The 13,068-nt window shown below is 39.2% G+C and overlaps 1 protein-coding gene and 1 pseudogene across 3 annotated transcripts in view; one reads left to right on the top strand and one right to left on the bottom strand.

The window, feature by feature from the left end:
* The window catches only part of Fgf13 (fibroblast growth factor 13), a 547,137-nt gene that overhangs the window by 119,186 nt on the left and 414,883 nt on the right, over positions 1-13,068 (bottom strand). The window lies entirely within an intron of this gene.
* Positions 10,275-10,368, top strand: LOC115030133 (U6 spliceosomal RNA; annotated as a pseudogene).

Raw genomic sequence — 13,068 nt, 5'->3', positions numbered from 1 at the left:
TTTTTTCATGGACTCTAAAATGCAGTAAGTTTGTTCCCTGCGTGATGCAGTATACCCTAGAGACACAGCAGAGCTCTATGCAAATTGCTGCTACAGAAGCACAGAAGAGAAGAGGTGGAAAGAAATGAGTTCAGTGCTATCTGCATGCCTGTTGTAACACTGACTGCAAGGCATCTAATCACATGCTGTTGGAGGAACATGTATGGAACCACTGACTCTTGGGCCATATTGCATGGTAGTTACTGCTTTTCTAACTCTGCCCACTTTATCCTGTTCACTGCCCTCCCTCATCACTTGAACTTTATGTACAGTGTTTGCAGCTAAGTATTTTTGCAAGATGCTTGTGATGCTCTGAATTTCATAGGCATTGAGCATACATTCATGGTGGGTGAATTTATATACAGTGTGATACCTCAGCAAATTTATTCTCTCTTGCTCTCTCTCACTTTCTTGGTTTTGCTCTCTTCCCTTCTCCATTTTTTTAAAAAGACAAATTCTTACTCCATAGTCAAATCTGACCTAGAACTCACTGTACAGTGAAGGCTGGCTTCAAACTCATAACAGTCCTACTGCATACTGAGTGCTGGCAGTATGGTATGAACTACAATACCTAGCTTACCTCAATACACTTCTGAGAAAATCTACAAATCAGTATTTTCTCTTTTTCTACTATCAACACCATGTCATTTGGAGACTTATTTTCTGTGAATTGGGCCTACTGTGCCTAGAAATGTGTCTGAGGTAAGAGACTTGGAAATGACTACTAGACATGACCAAAAGAGCACAGGAAAAAATGGTCCAACACAGGACTGCAGACATGAAAGCATTTAGACTAATGAGGACACAGTGTACTGAGGACTACAGTAAGAAATGAGCAAGGAAATGGGGCAGGGATAGACTGAGAACCAAAAGGGAGTAAGGTACGAGGACCATTTACTGAGTGGCTACCATATACCAGCCATATACCATGGTTGTCTAATTCAGTTCCCTTAGCATCCCTATGACACAAGGTTTCTTATCACACCCCTCTCTGAAATGATTGAAGCAAAGTGAATTGACTTGTCCAAAACTGGACAAAGAAACAAAGAAAATGAGAGTCAAGAGCTCAGGTCAGTTGTACTCCAGAGATTATTAGCAACTGTGTTGAACTGGCAGGTCTCACATTCTGTATATGCCTGCATTGTGTGTTCACACTCGTTCTCAGTAGGAATGAAGAGTTATTCCAAGTCCTTTCGGAAGTGAAGAAACAAGCATAAGCAAGAACAATCCATAAACACCACAAACATCACCGAATTTCCTTCTGGCACAGTTCCAGGGCTTAGTATCCCTCACTGCATGTACAAGGAGGAACATGCCCCACAAGAGAGAAAGATGCCTGGCTCGCTTTGCCATATCACATATGGCTCCTGGCTCAAGACACATAGCTCCAGTCCAGCTCTGGTGATGTTATATTCTCTCCTAGTGAACACTAACTTTTCTGTACACAGTCTATTCCAGGCACAGCCTAAACAGGGGAGGATGGAAATAATCTTACCACTTTGGCCTGACTTGACCAATGATACATAAACTTGGTCCCCAGGATCCACTCACTCACATCCTTTCCTCCCATCTCCTCCTCTCCTTTCCTTCCCTCTCCTATCACCCCTTCTACCCTCTTCTTTCTTCTCCTCCCCACCCCTCTCCTAGATTCCCTTCTCCCTTCCCTTTCTCCCCTCCCTTCCCCTCCTCCCCTCTATTATCTTTTCTCTTGCCTGCTCTCCTTCAGCATTTCCAGTCCATGAGAACAAGAAATGACAAAGGTATCTCATGCTTCTCTTCCCATTTAGGAAGTACCAGGCTGTTTGTTTGTTCTCTCTTCTTGATATTCTGTTCCTGTGACTCCTCCTGAAACATCTGGTCCCATAGCCTGCTTTTCTCTTCTTTTCCCTTTTATTTTGTTTCCTTATTTGTATTTCTTTTCTTTCTCTGTGATGTTTCTGAAATAGAGGACTACACTCAAGCCTAGTCTGGCCTGGAATTTGTTGTGTAGTCCAGGCTGGTTTTGACCTTTGACCAAGTCCTCCTTCCTCAGGCATCTTAAGTTGTGAGAGAGCATGAATGGCCCACAATTGTTCGTTACTTTTCAGCAAAAAATTATTTTGATTACAAAAACATTCATCTTTGTTCAAAGGATGCAGCCAGAATCAATATATGCATATGCATTATTCCCTCATATAATGCTTATTTCACTTATGCTAATAAAATAATTGATCCACAATCAATTTTTTGCCTATTTGCTAATGGAAAATACTGAAATGGGGCTTATGTGAATAAATTCATACCAATCCATTTTTCTTATTAATCACTTTAGAGAAGTATGCATATACTTTAATGTAAATACATTTGGATGTTAGGCAGACCTGAAAAATGGGCAGGAACCTTTATTTCTTATATATTCTTTAGGACTGAAGTGGTAGCAAGAGGCAGGTTGCAGTGCTTTTAAAATCAGTAGAAGCTGAAAGAGTTAAATTCTGTTCTGCATATAGCCTCCATCCAGTTTCAATGCAGATTGATCTAGTTACTGTGTGCTGTGCTCATAAATCAAGCAACAACTTTCTGATGAATTGGATTTCCCCTCGTCATGGGCTTCCAATGACATTATGAATCTGATAAAACTACTTTTGTTTCAAAATATCCACATTCTTAACCTTCTACAATGAGAGAGCTGTTTTCACCAAGCAGCTACCGGAGTCCTAACTACTCCTTAGGCATTATTTCCAACTGGTCACCTTCCCGATAACATGCCATTTATGGCAATTGACAGAGAGAGCTATTTATAGTAAGCAAAGCAGGCCACTGCTCCAGCAGGCACCTTCTGGGCGCCTTTTTCATCACCTATTTCTCTGGACAAGCAAACTAGGAAAGAATGACATGCGAATATAGGAGGAAAAGAAAGAGTGTAGAGAGAAGCAGCTGCAAGAGTCACCAATACCAGACACAGGGACAGACAGCAGGAGTGACTTTTAGCTCTGTCTGGCAGAGTCTCTGCTTGTCTCACTCTGAGGCCAAATTCTGGGGACTATATTACCCCTACTGTACTACTTCTTCTAAAATATATATACTTTTAGGGGCCCTGTGAGATGGCTCTGGGTAAAGGAACTTGCTACTAAGCCTGGTGACCTGAGTTAGATTCCCAAGACCCTCACAGTTAAAAGAGGAAACCAACTCCTGCAAATTGACCTCTGACTTCCACATGTGTTTCAGGTACCACAAAATAAATGAATATAAGTATACATAGTTTTACTTGATTCTGATAATTTAACACACACACACATACACATATAGCTTTGATTATATTTACCATCATTCTCCTTCTCATTCCCTACCAACTTCCTTTTGAACCCTTCTTCTTCCCCAGACACCCCATCCTACTATCATGATTTTTTAAATAACTAAGTTGCTTATACGTGCAAGTATACAGGGTTCTTTACTGGATTATGAACAACATTGGTATGTTTGGAGTTTAATGAGAGTACATATTTAAATTGTTAAACAGATACTTTAGCACTCTACCAAAAGAGAAGTACTCAAAATCTACCAAAAAGCAAACTCCAGAACAGTCAAGTTAGGACCAACATAACCAAAACTGGAGGTTTCTCCTAGCTTCTGGAAATGAATGTTAAGTAACAAGTTTCATTATCAGAGGTACACCAGCTTTTATGTCAACCATCTTTACCTGGAAGCATTCTCTACCTGGAAACCCAGTGGCCACATCAGTCTGAGAATCAGGTAGGCAATCTTCACTCTACATCTGGCATCCATTACAATTTCTCCAGTCTCATCCCCAGCCCTATAGCATATCACATACAGTAAACTGGCCTCCCACCCTCCATTCCCTGGGGACTTCATCAAACACTGCAGGAAAACAGCTTTCTCCTCCTCCCCAAACCCTGACTCTTGTTCCAGAACATGCAGACTTATGTTCCTCTCTGACATGATCTAGCAGAAGCACAGGGTTAAGAGTGCCTAACAGGAATGCTGGGTAAATTTTTCAGACAACCACAAGGTCTGTCCAATATTTCTGACATCATCTCTTGAGATTTAAGGGTTTCCACAATACTGTCAGGTTTCTCACACTTGCTACTCAGAACTTAATGAATACTTAAGAATTTTACATGTTATTTTGTGAGACAAGATTTTACTATTGCAGACCAGGCTGACCTTTTGAATCCACAGTTATCTCCTTGTCTTTGGTTTGCCACCATACCTTGAGCATTTCTCAATCCCAAAATCCATCACTACTGTTGAACTAAATAGTACTTCACTTCCCGAGCTCTGAGCCATTTGCTCTTTTCTTAGCTCTGGAAATTGGTAAGACCAATGGCCTTAAATGGGATAGTGTGAGACATCTGGCAAATTACAAGACATACCATACATTGCAATCCACAATATTAAAACCATTGGCAAAATCACATTTTCAAAAAGCAAATTGAAAGATGTGTCTGTGCACCACATCTTCATACTGGACTTGAGGATGGTAGCTGAGCCTTGGGCCTACCACTAGCCAGTACTGTACCAGGCATAAATCAGCAGTGGCCTCCAAGGCAGAATCAAATGGTTTATCAAAATCCAGAGTACATTTATCAGTCTTTAGCTTCAAGTCCTCTTGGCAGCATCTGGCATAGAGATCCATACATCATTCTTTGATGTTCTTCTGTCCTTGAGTTTCCTGGCCATATATTATCCTAGTAATCTTGCTAGCTTTCATCATTATTGCCTCTTTTATTACCACACTTTCCATCCCATCACTTCTAGTGGTAGGTGGTATCAAAGGTCTGTCAATACCTCTCTTTTTGTCCTCTCCATACTTTTCTTTCCAGACCAGTTCTATCTGATATAACTCTCTGGGATTCGAGGAATATTCTGTCCCTTTACTATACAATACGTGGTAATTGAGCAATGAAGCATGGGTAATGTGACTGGAGAACTGCATTTTCAAATGGATTTAATTGCACTTAATTTAAATTTCATTAGCTGTATTTAGCTAGCCACCTATCTTTCTGGATAATACAACCGTAGAAATCTGCATGTGGCACTATTATCTCATAGTAGAACTTTAGGCAGCACCTCCAACAATATGTCTTCTCGTGTTCTTTGATTTGATACCAAGTCCCCAAGGTCATTTTGTTTAACTGATATTCAATTATATGTTGAAGGGTCCCATAGTTCTCCACCAGTAACATCTCTATTTTTAAGCCTAGCCCATACAAGTAAAAGATGTTACAATAAATGCTGACCAAGAGACAGTTGATTTTCAAATTCATCTTTTTCGTGGGAGCTTGTTGGATGGTAGAACAAATGTTTAAACAATTGGCCAGCAGTGGAGAGAAAAATCTATGGTCTTCTCCACATTGATTCTACCCCTTCATTAAATGTAGAGTGTAAAGAGATTGGGTTCTGGTGTTTGGGAAAGCTGCAGAGTGTTCTGGCTTAGATATCCAAATCAGTGGTCAAACTATTTAGGCCTAAAGCCCAACCCTATCACTTAACAAGCTACCCAACACGGCAAGTGCAGACTATCCTTAGGCCTGAGTTTTCTACAGCAGAAAATGAACATGATGGTCATATTTACCTGACAGGCTTTTGTGCAGATTAAATGAAATCATGCCCCAAAATGCACCCAGTGCAACGTCTGGCATATTAATAGTACTAATATCTAAGTCTACCTAAGTTCAGTAAATCTGGTTTGGACACTGTGAAGTTGAGGAACTTTGGGGCTGAGATTTCAAATGAGGAATTCTTAAAGAAGGCCCCATCCTCAGAAACATTTGAGTATCAGAACTCCTTAGTAGGCTGAGTCTAACAAGCACCCATGCTTCCAGCATTGGGAGGGCAACATAACACTTGAAGCACAGGGGAAATACTGGTAGTCCTACACCAGATAACTTTCTCCTTGCTCTACCTTTGATGGCTATGAGTCTGGCTTATGACAAACCTTTTAAGAAGCCCTTTCCACCGTTGGAGAGCCTTGGAACAGGCCCAAGATTACAATGTAGCTACTTAGACAACATGTTAGTTCTAAGACTGAGCCACTGAACTCTGTGCAGATCTTCCTGATGAAAATATGTATAACTCTCACAAACTCTGGATGAGTAAAGTTCAGTTCAGTTTTTCTACCTGGAAGTAAACTTGGCAATGAACAAATTTCTAATTACACATGCAAATTTTTACTAACACTAGAGCAGTTAACAAGAGTGAATCTGCTTCTGACAGGGGTTGTTAAATTGTATCCCTCAAACCCAGTCCATTGACTATTGACTTCTGCTTTAGAGCAGCAACAAGAACTATTTTCATTTATTTGTTCATTTGTGTGTGTGTGTGTGTGTGTGTGTGTGTGTGTGTGTGTGTGTGTGCGTGTGTGTGTGACCACGTGGACATGTATGGAGGCTAGAGGGTAACATAATAATCTTCAATTACTCTTCCACCGTATTTTTTTTTTCAATAGAATCTCGCTGAACCTGGAGCTCGCCATTGGCAGCGAGAGCAGCTGTCTAGTGAGGCCTTGGCAGGCATCTGCCTTCACATCTCAGCACGGGGGCTAGAGACATGTGTTGCAGCACTTGGCTCTTCTGTGGGTGCTGAGGTGTTTAACTTAGGTCTTCATGCTAGCACGAGAAGCACTTCACATAGCAAGCCAAATTTTGAATTTTAAATGGCTGCCAACGGTTCAAAGATATCTATCTCATGGCACATGCAAATTAGATGAAATTTAAAATTCAGTTTCCCTAAGTACAGTTTTATCAGAACACAGCCATATCCAATTTCCAATTGTGTGTGTGTGTGTGTGTGTGTGTGTGTGTGTGTGTGTGTGTGTGTGTGTGTATATATATATATATATATATATATATATATATATATATAGTCTGTGGTTGCTTTCTAAGTACAGTAGTAAACTTGATAGCTAGAATTAAAACTGCAAAGCCTAAAGTATATATTCTCTAGATCTTCACAGAAAGGGTTTATCAGTCTCTTTTATAGTGTTCTTTTATGAAATGCCGTTATTAACTAATTCAGCATTTTAAGACCTCTGTAGAAATTCCAATAGGAATATGTATGTATGTATGTATGTATGTATGTATGTGTGTGTATCTATCTATCTATCTATCTATCTATCTATCTATCTATCTATCTATCTATCTATCATGTATCTCATTTATCTATTTGTACCCTCTAGAATTCCTCTTTAGCTGAGACTTGAGGTGTGGAGTTCTAGCTACACTCTCTTGGCCTGTGGAATAGTCTTACCTCCCATGATGGACTGTATCACCTCAAAGTGAAAGCCTAAATAAACCCTTCCTAAAGTTTATTCTTGTCAGTTCTTTGGTTTCAACATCATGAGAAGTAACTAAGACACCATCTCGTAGCACCCAGGCAATGAGAACTTCAGTACAATCATTTATCTGCCGACCAAGAAACCTTGGAGAGAGAGCACAGAGAAACTTCGGAGGAGCAAGTCCACATTCCCTGATGACACAGTTTCAGTGCAAACGTGTTTCCCTTTGCAGTTGCTACTCACGCTGCTATTATGAGCCAGATAATACAGCCCATATTTAGGGTGTTTAAATATCTTTTTGAAATTGCACATAATTTATAAAGTCTACAAAGGCATAGCTGAAATGGCTGATGTTTCCTTACACTGGAGCAAATTAAGGTATCTATTTTCTCCAGCAGGTGTGTGAATACTGTAACTCCAGTTAATGCTAATGTTCCAACTGTGCACAAAAAAGGCGAAGTGAATTAGGGAGGTTGTTTCTATTCTAATCTCCTCACAGCCTCCCATTGCCTCAATAAGCCTACAGCAGTGGCTTCTTTCCCTTCTTAAAATGAACAAAACAATAATAATCTTACTATTTCTTTCTTCCAAGACATAAGTCCTACATAAGCCCATGTCAGCATTCAATGATGCATCTCAAAGCTTAATGTATATACAAAAGCCCATTTGCAAACTTGTTAAAATTCAAAATTTCTCTCAGGCAGTCTGGGATGGGGCCTGAGATCCTTCATTTTATGCTGTCAGTCCAGGGATCACGCTATGAGAATCAAGGCTCTAAATGGTATTCAGTCTTTCACTACTATGATCAGTAAGAATTGGTGTGATTAATGATAATTTGAGTGGCCTGAAAATTTCTTCTCAACAATCTTCAGGGAGAAGAACTCCAAACCATCACTCTAAAATTCTGGGTGCTACAGATGAGAAGTCTTTAAAGAAACAAGTCCTAAAGAAGCTTCAGAGTATTTCCAGTTTGATGTACAATCATGACAAGCAGGAGCTGCAGTCAAAACAGACGAGGCTTTGCATACTAACCACAGGAGCTCTGATGAGGAATTTAGCCATTCTGAAATATCGGTTTTCACATCCTCAAAAAGGGAGTGACAGTAGTCAGGTCTGTGGTCCAACACTTTTGAGACAAAAGAATGAGGACCAGGAGTTTAAAACCAGCCTTAGCTATATAACATGTTTAAGTCCAGCCTGGGCTACATGAGACAACAACAACAAAAACACCCTAAAAGGTCCATAAGAATTCCAGTTCTCACTGGGTCTCTTGAAAGAGCCCTATCATGGCATGTCTACTAAAGATCCTTTCCTTGCCTATCCCTTGTCAGACTTTCAATTCTTAGCAGCAAGCAGCCTTTCCAACTCTGAATTCTCAGAAAAGCACATTACATGTAGCAGTGACTTTATAAATTATCATGTTTGTGTGAGTCTAGGCCAATAGTCTAGAGTCTTTATGGAAATTATAACAAATGACCTGGCACATGTTGGGGTGAAGACATTGGCAAGAACCAGGCACATGCCCACAGAGTTGGGACATTAGGAATCTAGGGGTGTCTCTTTCCCTGAATGCAAGGCTAGAGAAATAAACAGTGAAGCCAGCTGACATTTGAACCCTTTGGAGCTAACTGACCTCTTGCCATGGCATCTCTGTGTCCACAATTCTGGAAGGAGCTGGGACCCAGACTAGAACAGGGGATTTTATGTCACCATTTGGACTCTGTTTATGACCTTTTGGGCTCTGAATTAAATAAGTATAAAATACAGTAAACAAAAGCACACTTCCTGCAAATAAACACAATTAGCACATTTCCTTTCTCTTACCTAAATTGTTCTGTAAGTTGGTTATACTCTGCCTATTCCCCACTCACCAAATCAGACACCTGCTGCTCATTTATCTCAAAAGAAGCAATGATCAGTAGGCAGGATTCCCACTCTGCAGATGCTAGTTAAAATTGGTTTTTATTGATGTCTCTTGTCTATGTGATCTGGATATTATTTCCAAATCACATTAAGGGTTGCCAGATAAAATAGAAGATGCCCAATTAAACTTGAATTTTAGATGAACTATGGATCTTCAAATTTCTCTGTCCTATACAATGTTTAGGATGAATGCTACTAAAGATTATTTTGTGATTGTTTCTCTGAAGTTCAAATCTAACTAGCCTTGACTTTTGTTTGTTAAACTTGGAAGTCCTAAACACAATGCTTTTGTGTATGAATGGTAATAGAGGAAAGCTATCATAAAATGTCCTGTTGCCCTTCCAGATAAAAGGCACATTTGGGTCAAGAACTAAGGGAAGTCAATTGATAATACTTTATTCCATTTCTGATTGCAGGATGGTAAGAATAAGAAGGAAAACAGTAACTATTTTGGAGGAAAAAGAGAAGATTTTCTCTCTCTTATTTTTAAACTATCTATCTATCTATCTATCTATCTATCTATCTATCTATCTATCTATCTATTTATGTGATGAGAGATTGCCTGCATGTATGAGTGAGTATCATAGGGCTGTAATGATGGTGGAGGGCAGAAGAGGGTGTCAGATCCCCTGGAACTGGAGCTACAGATTGATGTGAACCACCAGGTGGATGCTGGGAATTGAACTTGAGTACTCTGCAAGAGCAGCAAGTGTTTTTAATTGCTGAGCCATCTCTCCGGCTCCCAGAAAGTATCTTTTTTCTTTCCCAAAGGAGGGAATGACAATAACTCTGGAGAGGTTTATATTAGAACATTAAGGTTGGGTTGCAATTCTGTGGAGGCTGTGGGAATGCACACATTTAACTGTTAATGTGAAAAGCAGAGAACGCTTTGGCTTATGCTGCTGACTGGTTAGCTTTTTCATGCATGCTTCCAGACAGCATAGACATGTTATGTGTCTTTTAAAATGAAGTATTTCAAATACTACCTGGAAGAGTATATAAATATCATTGTGTAAGGCTTTTATAAAAGCAAGAATTAGTGCTCGCTTCACCAGGATATATACTAAAATTGGAACAATACAGAGAAGATTAGCATGGCCCCTGTGAAAATTCCTGGTGTGTTTCATACATTTTTTTTAAATAAAAGCAAGAATTGATGTAATAACCAAAAAGAATAACTACAGTAGGCAAGAGTATTGCTTATATGATCATGTCTATTTTTATTTTTTATATCTGGAGCAATTTACCTAATGGGAGTTTCTTTCTTTCAGGTAGAAAAGAAGAGAAAGGATCTGTTGCAAAAGAACTTCATTGGCAAGGCTGCTCTTGTGCCAACCCCAACTCTAGCTAATGCTTTAACCAAACAGAAGTTTGGAGCGCTTTACCTTGGTTCTTTATGTTGCATATCAGTGCCATAACATTAGGCTCACCTTCATTTTTCTTCTTTTGGTCTCTGTCCCCTCTTTTCCCGTCTGTCATACCTCTTTCCGCCCTCCCCATTATTTCTTTACCTTAATTTTCTTTCCTTCCCTTTTCTTCTTTTCATCTCTATTTTATAGCTTAGGCAGATGTCATATTTGGAATCCTCCCATATCTACTTCCCAAGTGAAGGTTCATGCACTTACCAACCATGCCAGTATTAACTGTTATTTAAAAACTACATTGAGTGCTACCAAGATGCTTTAATCACTCCCTTCTAACACCCTGAGTTAAACCTCCAGATCCCATGTAATTCAGAATAAGAAAAGACTCTAGTTATCCTTTCATCTGCACTCCTATGCCCTCACATGTAACTGACTACTCACATCTATGTGTTATGCACATGTACACATGCAATAATAAAATAAAATAAAATAATTCTTCAAAATGACATCAGGAAGGTTTTACTAAGTTAAATTATAAATAAGCTGAGGTGTAAACGCAGAGGGTTTTTTGTTGTTGTTGTTGTTTTGTTTTGTTTGCTATTCAAAAGCAGATTCCAATCACTACATTTTGAGTCAGAAACTTGATGCCTCAGACATATTGATTAACTATGATTTTAACCAAGCTATATGTAGTCTCTGTGACCTATTTAATGGATCATTACTTTGAAACACGTTAAAATTCATAAACTTCTCCAGCTCCACATAGATCTTATGTTAAGTTTGTGTGACCACTCCAATTATTAGATCTCAACTGAATCTACAAACACATTATTGTTTGAGGCTTTCTGACAGAAGTAAATATAAAAGTATCTAAGGGGGCTCCAATAACAGTAGCAGAGAATATTATTTCTGCATCACTACCTGAAATAACTGCTTTGTTGTTTTAATTTCAAGTGAAAGCTTTGTCTGTATTTTGGGGGGAAAAAAAGGTCATTTCTAAAAGAAAAAAATACAGATGTGTTGAGACATAGAACAGGTAAATAATAGTTGTCACAGGAAATTAAAAGAAAGACCCACACAATAGGATGCAAGTCATTTCTCAAAGAGCCATGAACTCTCTAAGTCCCTCAATATAGCCTGTGCTGCACACTTTAGTGTGGCTGAAATCTGTCCCAGTGTACAGGACTGCTCTTCCCACTCAACCACATGCAGTCCTTGTAGAGAAACCTTGCTCTCACTTGGTTCCTAAAAGCCAGAAAAGCAAATGTAGACTTCACTATGGTTGAAATTGGTACATTTCCAACAGTCCAGTCAAGGGTATATTTTAAAACATTAAACACTTCATAAGAGTCCCATAGCCCAGGATCTTTGAAACACTGAAGCTGGATCTTGAGACTCATCTGATGACCAGTTCACAAAGCAGAGGAGAACAGACTGTTAGGAGACTTGGGCATTACAACCAAAGTGAATTTTAACTGCATTTATTTGATAGCAGGTTACTTTTATAGTCTTGGTTCTTTGCTCTGACTCTTTGGGAATATCACAATAATTAAATTCTGACTAATTCATTGGAAAATAGATGTCACAGAGGGGTGATATCACAGGTTGAGGATTCATAACACTTTGCAAAGTCCAAATACCCACATCACCAGATGATTCTCCATTCAAACAAGTACATTTTGGTGACTTTCTATAGCTCCTTCCACGTTCCTTCAGCTTTACCTTCACAAGCATGCACAGTAGCAAATTGGGATGATCCAGATCTTGCCTTACTCTTACGCACCGCTGACATGCAAGTCCCATAGATTCTAGAGACATGTGTCTCACTTCTATGTTTTCTCCTTTCAGTTTCCTATGCCTTTTCTGAAATTTCTGCCTCTGGTCCTGAATTTCAAGATGAGATAATCTAGTGGAAAGAAATAGGTAAGGGTGTTCTTACATATTCTACTGAGAAGAGCAGAAACTTAATCAGTAAATAGGTCAAAATGTTGAAAAGGCAGAATAAAGCTTGTGATTTAATTTACACTACAAAGGCCCAGGCAAATCCTGCTTTTGTAGTGACAGAAATTATGATGGTAGGTAGTAATGACAATGGTAATGAAGATGCAAAGCTTACAAGGTGTTGACTATGTTTGAGGAGCTGCTACTCTAAGCTGTCCATACATATTACTTCATATGACATCAGTGGAATATGAATCCAGACTACAGAGGAGGCATGTGAGGCATAGGAAGTTAGAGCTCTCTGTCTCTTGCAGCTGACAATAAATTCACACTCAAACAAACAAAACAGGCGCTGGCACCAGACTAATTGTTCTTAGCCATCAAACCAAACTCTTCATGCCACTGCATGAGACATTCTCCAAGAATACAGCAGCATAGAGTGTAACAGAATGCATGTTGAGTATCCATATTTAAATTGAAATACAAAAAAATAAATACTGAAATTCTTGAATTTGAGAACCCTTTCTT

This window comes from Mus caroli, unplaced genomic scaffold (assembly GCF_978045245.1).
Source record: "Mus caroli unplaced genomic scaffold, Mus_caroli_1 scaffold_5, whole genome shotgun sequence".
NCBI classification, from domain to species: domain Eukaryota; kingdom Metazoa; phylum Chordata; class Mammalia; order Rodentia; family Muridae; genus Mus; species Mus caroli.
Note: the sequence above shows the minus strand (reverse complement) of the source record. Positions and strands in the feature narration are given on the sequence as shown.